This window comes from Culex pipiens, chromosome 3 (assembly GCF_016801865.2).
Source record: "Culex pipiens pallens isolate TS chromosome 3, TS_CPP_V2, whole genome shotgun sequence".
In the NCBI taxonomy this organism is placed as follows: domain Eukaryota; kingdom Metazoa; phylum Arthropoda; class Insecta; order Diptera; family Culicidae; genus Culex; species Culex pipiens.
Window position 1 is genome coordinate 178,280,022 of NC_068939.1, and position 15,502 is coordinate 178,295,523.

The window sequence follows — 15,502 nt, forward strand, 5'->3', positions numbered from 1 at the left end:
CAGGAAGAGAATGGTTTAGATGATTTGTAGCAAGAAAAATACTTTAGGTACGAAGGCATGACGAGCAAAAGAACTTTAATAACCAATATTATGAACTTTCAGTGCATTCATCTTTATAACAATTTAAAACAGAGTTTTCATTGAGAAAGTAGAGCAGGAGTAAACCAGAGCGAGATTGGCGAGTGAAAATTTGAGAACCTACCACACATAACTGATATCTGGGCAATTGTTGTTCCTAGATAATCAGGTGATTCGTTCAAAACAAGAAAATCGAAAAATGAAACGTAAAAGTTTCGGCATTTTGGAAACAAGATTGGTTTGTTTCGCTTACAAAATGTCCAGCCAAGAGAATTGTATACACAAACTGTTTAATGTTTGTGGTTTTGTCTAGAAAAGTGTACACAAATACAAGAGCAGTCTTTTCAAACTATTGTTCTGTACCGTTGTGTCAGACATAGTATTTGTACAATATGATCATGTCCAAGAAGAGTAAATAATGTCCAAGCGAGATAGTGCGAGTCTGAAGATGTTGTCGTGTGTTAAGCCTGTTTTTTTTTTTGTACGAAAGAGAAGAGGGTTAAAATAACTGGAAAGAGAACTAGCCTCAAATATTTTGGCAAAGTGGTCGCGAAAGAGGGATTAAACAGATCAAGGAAAACTAAAATGAAAAATGCAAAATTCTGAATCGCAATGAGTGGATGGTATGACGTCACCATCTACCCTGCGGAGTTGATTTATTTTTGAAAGCTTGATTTTCACCAGAAAATTTGCCCGATTCCTATTTGCTGAATTTATTTCAGGGGCTTTGGAAACATTCGATCTGCATCATCAGGAAAATTCGCGGTTTTTCCAGAGAGAGAAAATCTTCTCTCCCTATGAACAAGGTTTGTTCGGAAATGTTGGGAGCAGAAAGATTGAGTAATTGATTTGAAGTAGCTCGTTGTAAACAGACTTCTCATTATGAGGAGCAACTGTTTGGTTCTTCAACGGGAGGATGGTAGTTTTCAAATGAGCCCGTCCTAATTCCTGAGCAAGTTTTGATTTGATCTAGCCTGAACAAAAAAATTAATAAATGTTTCACATTTTTAATTTTTTTAGGAGGGAGTGAGAGGTAGTGTTACCGTTGCGGGTAATCGCTCGATTTTGCTATTTAACTTCGCCCATGGCAAATAGGAGCACGTCTATTAATTTGAAGTTTTAATTTAATTTTGTAGGGAATAAGGCTTTTGTTTTGTATTGTTTTCATTTATTGTATTAATGTTTAAATGTAACTGAGACAGAGCACAGTTAGGGAAATAAATAATAAACCACATTTAACGAACCGTAGGTCCAATATCTGTCCACACACTTTACCTACTAACCCAGCGGTTGTGGTGCTATAAAACCGTGACCATTGGGATCGTCACATGCAAACGAAACAGAGAACCACAAAAAGGAATAAAAGGGAATATGATCGATGGGTAAAGAGGGTTCGACTGATATGCAGAACGACGAAGAAGATCTTTCCCACTTTAGCAGCACACGAGCAAACAACTACCAGATTCTAGTGCGAGCACGTACACCAGTACATAGTACCCGGCACAGTTACAAAGTGTAGTCCAAGTGGGAGATTGAGATCTGCCCGCTACAGCGTCATATCAGGTATCATTTGGATAGTTTTGGTACCCAACAAGGCTTGAGCCACTTCGATATCCCTCTAATCCCTTAACCGTCATCTATTCACCTGGAAGGACCCGTAATTGCCAGCTAAGATCGCTGCCGGACGATCGCCAGTCTGGTGGCCAAGATGTGTCCATCCTGGAGAGGACAACCCGCCCACCGGCACACTTCGGTGGTTTGGCACGTGGTTGGAGTCCACGAAGCTGGTTTTCTACCGCAGCTCCAGCAAGTTCGAGAAGCACGTGTGTCCAGGATCGCCGCACGAGTTTCGGAGGCGAATCCGAAATCGAGCACGCGCACGGGAGCCCCCCCCCAGGAGTAGGCCGAGAACGGCCACGTCTGGCCCGGTGGCCCCCTGTGCCTCACCGGCCAACCAGCACCACGTAGCAGCGCAAGCAGTGAGTACAACTCCTAGCAGCAGCACCAGCAGCAAGGCCGGCCCACCGCACTAACCACACACACACTCACACACCGTAAGTTTAAATACAAAAAGTTAAAAAGTAATTCCTAGGTCTTGTGTCTTTGATTCGGCTTCGAGCCGACCTTGATGATAAGGCTCTTTGCTTTAGCTAGTCCCGCCAGCGCGCAAAAGAGGCCCAGAGCCCACCCCAGTCGGCCGTGGCTCTAAGACCAACCGGCTGGGGCGTCTTAAGGCCTCCTGGCCCAGAGGGTACGATGTCCCGACCAGTAACAAAACAATCAGTACACCGATTTTCAAATTTATTGCTCTAAAATATCCAGTTGGCGGTAATTACTTAAAGATTTTGTAAACTATGTTTCATATAAAACATTTTTTTGTTTTTTTTTTTTAAATTTCAATGAAACTTTTTAGGCTTTTGAAGTCATTTAATTTAAAAAATAAATGAAATATACTAATAACAGTTTCAAGTTTTATAATATGAAATAATTTGATTCACATTGAAACAAAAATTACGATTCATTAAAAATCCAAAGCACACCAAAGAACAAAAAACATCAATTTTTTTTTTTTAAGCTAACTAAAAATTGCTGTTCTTGTTCAGATTGAAGCAAAGATTATCACCAATTAACAGTGTTGAGCTAATTCTTTGATTTTAAGCTTCAAAAACGTGACAAATTTAATGAAGCGTAGATTTTTTGACTGCTTCAAAAATTTCCCGGGATCCCGGGAATTCCCGAGATTTATTTAAAAAAAAAACAGTTTCCCGGGAAATTCAAAAACCCGGGAAAATTGGACACCCTAATTTCAAGTATGCACAAAGTAAGCAAAAATCATGGCCATGTCATATCAGACAATACGGACAGATTTTGGCAACATTTTCTTCAACTTTTCCCGATTTTGGCAAATAAGTTATTTGATATTTCTGGTCTCATAATAATTTCAAAATTAAATGCTTTAGATATTACTCTGAATATAAATATTATTGTTGCAAATAATATCTTTTAATATGCATTTTTTTAGGTCAAAGAATCGTCTATTCTTTTCATTTTTTTTTGTTCAAAAGAATTTACTTTATCAGATTTTCCGATTTTAGCAACATAGAAATCACGTCTTGTTGCCAAAAACGGGATAGTAAATCTTGCCCTGTTCCTGAGGGGAACACCCTTGAAGAGTATCAAAAAAATATCAAAACGGGATGGATCTCTAAATTTTTGAAGCCAAAATTAGAGAACTATATAAAAAGTGTTTTCTAACAACGCACCAAAAAGCTCCTGGAACTTTCTGGTAGTAGACGCAAACTATCCTCAGCTCGTATCCACATAAACGAAACCGAGCAATGACTGAAATTTACACAAGTTTAGTGAAATTTAATTCTTTACACATAAAAGTAGATTAAACTATATCAAATAAATTTTTTATTAAAAGCTTTGAATTATTTTTCAACTTTTAACGCTAAATTTTTCTCGTTTCGTCTAGAAGTTTTGTCTGGGACAGTACAAAAATTACTTAATTCTTATTTTTACATCAAATAAAGGAAATTATTTGTGAAAAAATGCCAAAACTGAGTGACTCCAGAAAAAATATTATCAAAACTTAAAAACAATCTCTAGGTTACATAAAACTTCCAATCCTAAAATGTGCTAAAATTATAAAAATTCTTCTTTCCAAAGATTAATGACCGAATATTTGATGAATAATGGATTTTTGGTGAATTTTCAGATTAAAGCCCACCAAAAGGCGAGATTTGGTTGTAGGAGGGAAATCTAATACACTTTTAATTTTTTCACGGTGTATGGATTTGTTTAAAATTCATATTCACGTGATTTGATTTTACGGCGAAAAATATTTAAAAATATTTAAAAAAAAAAGTCTGAAAAAACATGAAAACTCTTAATTACAGGCAGAGGGACAGGAGGAGGAGTTCAAGCAATTAATATAATAATCAAAACTGAACAAGATAAAATTTATTTAATGTTTATATATAAAGTTTATTTAATGTTTAACATTTAATGTTGATTTGCTTTGGAGATTCTAGTTTGGTTTTGCCTTCCTCACTGAGGTAAAGCTATAATCCTGCTCTAAAAATGAACTTTGTATAAAAACGTCGTAGACCCACCTTCATGTATACATATCGACTCAGAATCGAAAACTAACTTAATCCACCTATGTGGTTGGAGCCTTCCTCACAACAATGGCTGTAAACAAGTTTCATCTATTTTTTAGATCCGGCTTCCAAAAAGTACATCGATATCACTTAAGTGGCCATATCTCGAGACAGGGTTGCCAGATCATCAATGTTTTAGACTCGTTGGAAAGGTCTTTTGATAACCTAACCAACGTTGGGTCGGATGATGGACCCGGACATACACACCAAAAAATCATGAATTTTACATCAAACGTAATCATGAATTTAACGCAAATTGAAGTCATGTAATGAGAAAAGAAATGTAAAATTATGATTGTTTCGACGTAGCTTACCAAAATTATCGTGTATATGTTGAAACTTAGCTTCACATTAATGACTACGTAAAATTCAATTATTTGTAACTCAATTTTCGGTCCTTTATAATGCACATAGCTGGAGCGTGTTATTTGATGTAATTTTGTGTTACATTTAACCGAACTTCGCGTGGATTCGTTTGACAGTGTAGTAGAAGCAAATCAGAAACGTCAGCCATGTTTAGCTGTGCAAATTGGTGCCGTGGCAGTTTTTCTTAACTTTAGCAGCAGGTCTCAAATCAACTAAAATGTAAGGAAAATACGACAAAAACTTCTGTAAACGTAAGTTTCATCTGTTTGCCAATGAATTTAAAGAAAAATCAACACAGTTTATGTTGTTTCTTTTCATTTTAGTATGGTGAAAAAATCGTGGTGGATTCCGGCATGGTACATGTTCCGAATAAAGCTGTGTTGGCTTAGGAACGGTTACCAGCACTGTAACCACTATCCGGTCCAAGCTTCAGCGGTCAAAATGTATCTGGATTCCGGAAAAGGTTTCCCGGCAAGTCTACGTGCCATCCGTAGTTGGCAAAATCTCGCTGGAAGTGACTCGGATTAGGAGCGGAGTTTGATTGACAAATACGGAGCGAACTGGACCAGATTCCTCAGTACGGAACCATTTAAAGGTCAAGGCCCAGAACCTCCAGTGCGGCGGCCCAAATTGCGTTGATGGCCTGGCGGAAGATGGTCAGTTCATCCGACGTTGAAGGAAGTCGAATGAAATCCGTAGTTTTTGGGAGCAGAAAAAGAAAACACGAGTGAAAAATTAATAAAATAAACCGTTGTGATAAGTGATAATGTGTAAGATATTTGATGTGCAATTAAAAATGTTTCAATTGTTCTAGAATGCGTCGTTTTTTATTCCAACAAGAACCATCCCCAGAATCCAATAAGAAATACAGCCAACAAAATTGCGTCTGCTGTAATTTTACATCTAACAAATCCTGACGGTCGGATCGTGTAATTTTAAAATTTGATGTAATTTTCTGTCTTATTTGACGCTCCAGTTATGTGCATCAAAAAGACAGAATTTTACACGATTTTTTCGTGGTGTGTAGTTTACATACATTTAAGTGAGATCCGGCTTCAAAAAAGTACATCAATATCACTTAAGTGGCCATATCTCGAGACAGGGTTGCCAGATCTTCAATGTTTTGCACTCGTTGGAAAGGTCTTTTGATAACCTAACCAACAATAGGTCGGATGGTTGATCCGGACATAGTTTACATACATTTAAGTGAGATCCGGCTTCAAAAAAGTACATCAATATCACTTAAGTGGCCATATCTCGAGACAGGGTTGCCAGATCTTCAATGTTTTGCACTCGTTGGAAAGGTCTTTTGATAACCTAACCAACAATAGGTCGGATGGTTGATCCGGACATAGTTTACATACATTTAAATGAGATCCGGCTTCAAAAAAGTACATCAATATCACTTAAGAGGCCATATCTCTAGACAGGGTTGCCAGATCTTCAATGTTTTGCACTCGTTGGAAAGGTCTTTTGATAACCTAACCAACGTCGGGTCGGATAGTGGAGCCGGACATAGTTTACATACATTTAAGTGAGATCCGGCTTCAAAAAAGTATATCAATATCACTTAAGTGGCCATATCTCGAGACAGGGTTGCCAGATCTTCAATGTTTTGCACTCGTTGGAAAGGTCTTTTAATAACCTAACCAACGTTGGGTCGGATAGTGGAGCCGGACATAGTTTACATACATTTAAGTGAGATCCGGCTTCAAAAAAGTACATCAATATCACTTAAGTGGCCATATCTCGAGACAGGAATGCCAGATGTTCAATGTTTTGGACTCGTTGGAAAGGTCTTTTGATGACCTAACCAGCAATAGGTCGGATGATGGACCCGAACATAGTTTACATACATTTAAGTGAGATCCGGCTTCAAAAAAGTATATCAATATCACTTAAGTGGCCATATCTCGAGACAGGGTTGCCAGATCTTCAATGTTTCGGACTCGTTAGAAAGGTCTTTTGATAACCTATCCAACGATGGGTCGGATGATGGACCCAGACATCGTTTACATACAGTTAAGTGAGATCCAAATATATGTGAAAACACATTTTTATACATAACTTTTGAACTACTTATCAAAACTTCAATCTGTATAAAACTCGATCTATGGGACCCTAAACCAAGTCGAATGCAACAAGTTCGGGTCAAATCGGTTCAGCCAGTGCCGAGAAACATGAGCTAGTTTGTTGGTCACATCCATACATACACACACACATACACACACACATACACACAGACATTTGTTCAGTTTCCGATTCTGAGTCGATATGTATACATGAAGGAGGGTCTACGACGTTTTTATACGAAGTTCATTTTTAGAGCAGGATTATAGCCTTACCTCAGTGAGGAAGGCAAAACTGAACAAATGTCTGTGTGTATGTGTGTGTGTAAGTATGTATGTGACCAACAAACTAGCTCATGTTTCTCAGCACTGGCTGAACCGATTTGACCCGAACTTGTTGCATTCGACTTGGTTTAGGGTCTCATAGATCGAGTTTTATACAGATTGAAGTTTCGATAAGTAGTTCAAAAGTTATGTATAAAAATGTGTTTTCACATATATCCGGATCTCACTTAAATGTATGTAAACTATGTCCGGGTTCATCATCCGACCCATCGTTGGTTAGTTTATCGAAAGACCTTTCCAACGAGCCTAAAACATTGAAGGTCTGGCAACCCTGTCTCGATATATGGCCACTTAAGTGACATTTATGTACTTTTTGGATGCCGGATCTCACTTAAATGTATGTAAACTATGTCCGGATCCACCATCCGACCCATCGTTGGTTAGGTTATGAAAAGACCTTTCTAACGAGTTCAAAACATTGAAGATCTGGCAACCCTGTCTTGAGATATGTACATTTAAGTGATATTGATTTACTTTTTTACTCCGGATCTAAAAAAGAGATGAAATTTTTGTACAATTCCATCATATCAGCCATTGTTGGTAATAAGTGAGGAAGTCTCCAACCATATAGGTGGATCTTGTTAGTTTTTTTTCTGTTGTTGTCAGTTTTTTATGCCAATGTTTTTTCAAAACGCTCATAAATGAAGTGATAAATATTTTTACCTAACTAAAGATTTGTTTCATCGCATGATACGAAAAAAAAGTCAAAGCCAAACTTTATCTCAACAAAATCTTCGATGTTAATAAATTAATCGATGAAAAAATCTAATTAAATTTGCTCAATATCCATAAACCGATGATAACAAATGTGACATAACTTGCACATCCGATTAAACGACCGGAAATCTGTTTAAATTTTCAAAAACCCATTCTGCCCACAAGCTTTCCATCCATATCAGCTTTGATCTCGACAAAAAGCCCCAACTCTTTATAAATGTATCAACTTACCGGTTCCAACGCAAAACCGGATGATCCGATTAGGGTGCAATGCAGTCGGTTTTGCAGCAGCAGCAGCAGCAGATAAAAAACAAAGAAAAAGCCACCACCCCCACAAAATCTACAACCGTATCCGTTATCATATTTGAACTCATTCTACAATGGGGGGAGGGGCAGGCTGGACCTTTTCCCCGCATTAGACACACAAGTTATGACTTATTCAAGATCTAACCTCAACGATAGTGGTTTTGCCATTTTTCGGTGCACAAGCAATCTACCTGGTTCGGACGATGATGGTTTCACAGCAGATTCCAGGAAAGGAAGGACAGCACTGTTTTGAAGCGTACGATCTCTCTCACGTGGACCTCACTCAGAGTTTGCAGTGGGACGGGGTCAAAAAGGGTTTGCACCGGAGAAATCTGGGGTGATCTGGGTGCGTCGATAAAGAATGTGTCATTTATGCATTTCTTGTTAACCCTCAGGCTTTGTGTATGTTTTGTAGTGTTAATGTTTATTTGAGAATCTGATTCAAACAATTAAATTTGAATTTATGTATTAAATTTGCTATTTTTGCAGCAGTCTTGAAAGGAATATATAAAAGTTTAGGTAATCCTAAAATCCAATTTATCAAATTTTCAAAATGATTCAAATTCATTCAGTTTGAAACAAATTGAAACAAATGTCAAAAACAGCGACCGTAGAGTTTGCAATCAAGTTAAAACTTCTCCCAAAAAAAGCTCTTTGTACTCGAATCAAGTAGAGCTAAAACTAATTTAAATGCAAAAATCTGCTGATTTCGTAATCAAAAACAGATTGGAATGCATCCATCAAATTATGACAGCTTCCAGGAATATTTCGATCAAGCAAAGATGTTCAGTTGTTCAAGCTTATTAAAAAAGCACTCAGCACGTTGTAGGGAAGCGTTTTCAGAGTTGGCTCTGAATAAATTAATGCCATCCTGATAGAATTTAGTTGGAAATGATGATGCACTCTCGATATTCGTTGGGAAATTTGCAGAAATCGTTGAATGCAAGCTAAGATTCGGGTCTACAAAAGACAAACCAAAACAAAACTACTTTTCTAATCAAAGTTTAGGTTTTTTTTTTAAGTATTTAGCAATTCTGTAATTTTTTTGACTGGTTGTCTCAGAAAAGATCATCTAAATAGCAACCTATTTTGAAATCAATCAAATCCAAATCGATATATTTTTATTGCCAGTCGAAGGTTTAACCACAAAACAGCTGCATATTTTCCCGATTTGCGACCGTAATCGATACGGTACATCTTGTGTGTGTGTGCATGACGATACCAAACAAGAAGTGCCACTCTTCAAAGTGATCGTGCATTCGTCCACAAATCGAATTCAAGAAGAGGGAGAACGCGCTTTAAAGTTTGCTCCTTGCTCTGAGGCGAGCTTTGGACATAGACATAAACATACATTCTAAGCTCCGGGAGTGGGTGCAACCTTTGACCGAAAACTGAAGTGATCCGTATCGCTCCTAGCAGAAGCTACTCGTATAAGACCGAGTCCTGGTACCAAACCAGGATCAAAGTCAAACCGATTCGAGTGTGCAGGAGTAGGTTGAATCTTCATTTTTTTGCTTTTCTCTTTGGAGTGGAAATCGATGCCCCAGCTCAGTGCAAATAAAAACAGGATAAAAGTGTACGATTCTGGCAAATGTTGGGAAAGGGCAACTGCATCCTGCTCTGCTGCTGGCCGGCGCATTGCTGGCGAGGTGATATGACCCTTGAACCAGAACCCGGACCAGGAAGCTGTGGTGCTACGGTTCGGTTCCGTGAGCGCTATCTTGAGAGTGTCTGGTGTTGCTGCCGAGTTGCTACCGAGCAACCACAAGAGCAATGTATCATTTCTGTGAAGTTTTTCAATTCTTGTTCTTCGGTGGCGTTTCGTCCGGACGGGATATCATCTGCCTCAGATGCCTCAGAGTGGCCTCCAAGGAGTTGCCCGACCAACAGCTGGAAGAGGATATTTGTACGATTCAGGAATGGGGAGCGTAGACTTGTGGTAGTCACAGCAACGTGAAAGCCGCAAGTGGTTGGTTCTTCGATATGTGAGATAAAGAATGTTTTGCAGTAGATTTTTTCCCTGGCTGGCTCGATTAGTGCTAGAGATTAATTGCTGCAAAAGGTTTACTGTGCCGGGATCAACAAAGGCGATAAACTAGTTGCAGGGCTTTCTGAAATAAATTTTATTTATTTTCCCTCGGAATTTCGCTCTTTTTGGCTGACAAAATTTTAATTGATACTATTATCCACAATTTGAATTTGACCTAGGACTAAATTGAAATTTCACGAAAAAAGGTAAACCAAAACATAAAAAAATAGTGTTTCCTCGCGCTTTTCCAACGCTTGTTTTTTGTTTTTTGTTTTTTGTTTTTTGTTTTTTGTTTTTTGTTTTTTGTTTTTTGTTTTTTGGTTTTTGTTTTTTGTTTTTTGTTTTTTGTTTTTTGTTTTTTGTTTTTTGTTTTTTGTTTTTTGTTTTTTGTTTTTTGTTTTTTGTTTTTTGTTTTTTGTTTTTTGTTTTTTGTTTTTTGTTTTTTGTTTTTTGTTTTTTGTTTTTTGTTTTTTGTTTTTTGTTTTTTGTTTTTTGTTTTTTGTTTTGCCTTCCTCACTGAGGTAAGGCTATAATCCTGCTCTAAAATTAAACTTTTTATTAAAAGCTCGAAAACCCACCTTGATGTATACATATCGACTCAGAATCGAAAACTGAACAAATGTCTGTGTGTATGTGTGTGTGTATGTGTGTGTGTATGTGTGTGTGTATGTGTGTGTGTATGTGTGTGGGTATGTGGGTGGGTATGTGTGTGTGTATGTGTGTGTGTATGTGACCAATAATGTCACTCAGTTTTCTCAGCACTGGCTGAACCGATTTTGACCAAACCAGTCGCATTCGACTTGGTTTAGGGTCCCATACGGTGCTATTGAATTGTTTGAAGTTTTGATAAGTAGTTCAAAAGTTATGTATAAAAATGTGTTTTCGCATATTTTCGGAAGATGAATAAACGGCAGTAAACTGAACCAAACATCATCATGTTATACATCGTTATTTAGGTAATTGAAAGATCTTTCCAACGAGTCCACAACATTGAAGATCTGGCAACCCTGTCTTGAGTTATAACCACTTAAGTGATATTTATGTACTTTTTTGTAGCCGGATCTCATTTAAATGTATGTAAACAATGTCCGGATCCATCATCCGAAACATCGTTGGTTAGGTAATCAAAAGACCTTTCCAACGAATCTACAACATTGAAGATCTGGCAACCCTGCCTCGAGTTATAACCACTTAAGTGATATTTATGTACTTTTTAGAAGCCGGATCTCACTTAAATGTATGTAAACTATGTCCGGATCCATCATCCGACCCATCGTTGGTTAGGTAATTGAAAGACCTTTCCAACGAGTCCAAAACATTTAAGATCTGGCAACCCTGTCTCGAGTTCTGACCACTTAAGTGATATTTATGTACTTTTTTGTAGCCGGATCTCACTTAAATGTATGTAAACAATGTCCGGATCCATCATCCGACCCATCGTTGGTTAGGTAATGAAAAGACCTTTCCAACGAGTCTTAAACATTGAAGATCTGGCAACCCTGTCTCGAGTTCTGACCACTTAAGTGATATTTATGTACTTTTTTGTAGCCGGATCTCACTTAAATTTATGTAAACAATATCCGGATCCATCATCCAACCCATCGTTGGCTAGGTAATCAAAATACCTTTCCAACGAGTCCACAACATTGAAGATCTGGCAACCCTGTCTCGAGTTATGACCACTTAAGTGATATTTATGTACTTTTTTTTGTAGCCGGATCTCACTTTAATGTATGTAAACAATGTCCGGATCCATCATCCGACCCATCGTTGGTTAGGTAATTAAAAGACCTTTCCAACGAGTCCAAAACATTTAAGATCTGGCAACCCTGTCTCGAGTTCTGACCACTTAAGTGATATTTATGTACTTTTTTGTAGCCAGATCTTACTTAAATGTATGTAAACAATGTCCGGATCCATCATCCAACCCATCGTTGGTTAGGTAATTAAAAGACCTTTCCAACGAGTCTTAAACATTGAAGATCTGGCAACCCTGTCTCGAGTTCTGACCACTTAAGTGATATTTATGTACTTATTTTTGTAGCCGGATCTCACTTAAATGTATGTAAACAATATCCGGATCCATCATCCGACCCATCGTTGGTTAGGTAATCGAAAGACCTTTCCAACGAGTCCATATCATTGAAAATCTGGCAACCCTGTCTCGAGTTATGACCACTTAAGTGATATTTATGTACTTTTTTGTAGCCGGATCTCACTTAAATGTATGTAAACAATGTCCGAATCCATCATCCGACCCATCGTTGATTAGGTAATCGAGATACCTTTCCAACGAGTCCACAACATTGAAGATCTGGCAACCCTGCCTCGAGTTCTGACCACTTATGAGCCCATGACTGATATGTGTGTTTTTTTGGATCATATGTGTGTCCAAATCCATCATATTACATATCACCCATTGTTGGAAAAGAGTGAGGAAGGCACCAACCACATAGGTGGATTAAGATAGTTTTTTGTTTTTTGTTTTTTGTTTTTTGTTTTTTGTTTTTTGTTTTTTGTTTTTTGTTTTTTGTTTTTTGTTTTTTGTTTTTTGTTTTTTGTTTTTTGTTTTTTGTTTTTTGTTTTTTGTTTTTTGTTTTTTGTTTTTTGTTTTTTGTTTTTTGTTTTTTGTTTTTTGTTTTTTGTTTTTTGTTTTTTGTTTTTTGTTTTTTGTTTTTTGTTTTTTGTTTTTTGTTTTTTGTTTTTTGTTTTTTGTTTTTTGTTTTTTGTTTTTTGTTTTTTGTTTTTTGTTTTTTGTTTTTTGTTTTTTGTTTTTTGTTTTTTGTTTTTTGTTTTTTGTTTTTTGTTTTTTGTTTTTTGTTTTTTGTTTTTTGTTTTTTGTTTTTTGTTTTTTGTTTTTTGTTTTTTGTTTTTTGTTTTTTGTTTTTTTGTTTTTTGTTTTTTGTTTTTTGTTTTTTGTTTTTTGTTTTTTGTTTTTTGTTTTTTGTTTTTTGTTTTTTGTTTTTTGTTTTTTGTTTTTTGTTTTTTGTTTTTTGTTTTTTGTTTTTTGTTTTTTGTTTTTTGTTTTTTGTTTTTTGTTTTTTGTTTTTTGTTTTTTGTTTTTTGTTTTTTGTTTTTTGTTTTTTGTTTTTTGTTTTTTGTTTTTTGTTTTTTGTTTTTTGTTTTTTGTTTTTTGTTTTTTGTTTTTTGTTTTTTGTTTTTTGTTTTTTGTTTTTTGTTTTTTGTTTTTTGTTTTTTGTTTTTTGTTTTTTGTTTTTTGTTTTTTGTTTTTTGTTTTTTGTTTTTTGTTTTTTGTTTTTTGTTTTTTGTTTTTTGTTTTTTGTTTTTTGTTTTTTGTTTTTTGTTTTTTGTTTTTTGTTTTTTGTTTTTTGTTTTTTGTTTTTTGTTTTTTGTTTTTTGTTTTTTGTTTTTTGTTTTTTGTTTTTTGTTTTTTGTTTTTTGTTTTTTGTTTTTTGTTTTTTGTTTTTTGTTTTTTGTTTTTTGTTTTTTGTTTTTTGTTTTTTGTTTTTTGTTTTTTGTTTTTTTGTTTTTTGTTTTTTGTTTTTTGTTTTTTGTTTTTTGTTTTTTGTTTTTGTTTTTTGTTTTTTGTTTTTTGTTTTTTGTTTTTTGTTTTTTGTTTTTTGTTTTTTGTTTTTTGTTTTTTGTTTTTTGTTTTTTGTTTTTTGTTTTTTGTTTTTTGTTTTTTGTTTTTTGTTTTTTGTTTTTTGTTTTTTGTTTTTTGTTTTTTGTTTTTTGTTTTTTGTTTTTTGTTTTTTGTTTTTTGTTTTTTGTTTTTTGTTTTTTGTTTTTTGTTTTTTGTTTTTTGTTTTTTGTTTTTTGTTTTTTGTTTTATGTTTTTTGTTTTTTGTTTTTTGTTTTTTGTTTTTTGTTTTTTGTTTTTTGTTTTTTGTTTTTTGTTTTTTGTTTTTTGTTTTTTGTTTTTTGTTTTTTGTTTTTTGTTTTTTGTTTTTTGTTTTTTGTTTTTTGTTTTTTGTTTTTTGTTTTTTGTTTTTTGTTTTTTGTTTTTTGTTTTTTTTTTTTTTTTAGAGCGAGTTGTGGCGCTATAACCACGGCAAATAGTGTCCAGGGCATTTCGTGGAAATACAATGTCCCATCCCAGAGGTCCCGGAGTACCAAACCTTCTTAGCATGGTGCTCCCAACGAATACAACCAAATCACGGAGCGTATGGTGGTGTGTCCCCACGCTTCTTCCTCCCCTGTCGATTCAGAATTGTGTTGTTTTGAACACTCAGTGCTCTAACTCAACCCAATTACGAGTCATCTCTGCGACACGGCTTTACGCAGTAGGCCTGGCCGCTTTAACGCTTGTGATGTTTCAATGCATTTCAATGCAATGGCGCACTACAAATGTTAATAAATGACAAGAAGAGTGCTAGGCGTCATCTAACCTAAGGCATTCTCCAGGATCCCTTCGAAAGATTGGCTGCGCTAGGGTCTGATTAGATTAGATTAGATTTTGTTTTTTGTTTTTTGTTTTTTGTTTTTTGTTTTTTGTTTTTTGTTTTTTGTTTTTTGTTTTTTGTTTTTTGTTTTTTGTTTTTTGTTTTTTGTTTTTTGTTTTTTGTTTTTTGTTTTTTTGTTTTTTGTTGTTGATTTGTTTTTCAGCAAAATGATCGTTTTTTTTTACTTTAGTTTGCATAGCTCATATTTTAATCTTTTTTAAAGCTATATGAATTAAAGTTAAAATGCAAATCAATTCTCAGTCCACCAACACCTCATGAATACATTAATAATAATCTTCAAAAGAAACCTCAAGCTGATTAAAGATACACATAATATCAGTACTAAAAATCACACACTCTCTATATCTCTCTCACTCTTAGAATCGTTTGATCAGGTTTTCTTTCCATTTGCATATGTCCTCTCTCCCCTGACCTGCAATTATCTCTGTGATTTCCCATTCCTCATTTCAATCCCGATGCTTTTTATGATGATTATGATGGCGCAAAGATAATTGCTGATGGAAGAGATGCCTTCTGCTTGGACCCGACGCCCCCCAGGCCAAAGAGGATTTTAATCAGCAACTCATCCTTTTTGCCTCGATTCAGAGTCGTGACATCGGGCTGGTCTAGGGTGTTCCATGGCGAGTTGCAGACATTTTTGTCTAATGAGTCAAACTATAGCTTGAGGAGAATTTCCACAAAATATGTATTTTGACGATTTGCCCTGGAACTGTGCCAATACAGGTATGATGTCGTATTAAGATGGGTTGAGCTGATCCTGGATTTCAAACGACTTGTTTGCGTACATGACCTCCCCATCTGGGTTCAATCAAGGCCCAAATGCACCATCGTGAGTGCAATTGCGAAGAAAGCTGATTATAATTCCGTTCTCCTCCCTCGCTCGATGGTCGTTCCATCGAGTCAAACGGCATCAGGATCAGACTATTTGCTTGCTCGTTGCATAATGAAGTTCAAACAGAAGTTGTGACTGTGCTTGCATCTTCTTGTTGGCGTTGGCGCACG

The 15,502-nt window shown here is 35.8% G+C and overlaps 1 protein-coding gene across 2 annotated transcripts in view; it reads left to right on the forward strand.

Annotated features, from left to right (window-relative positions):
- LOC120432344 (dipeptidase 1) overlaps positions 1–15,502 on the forward strand; it is a 437,109-nt gene that overhangs the window by 381,009 nt on the left and 40,598 nt on the right. The window lies entirely within an intron of this gene.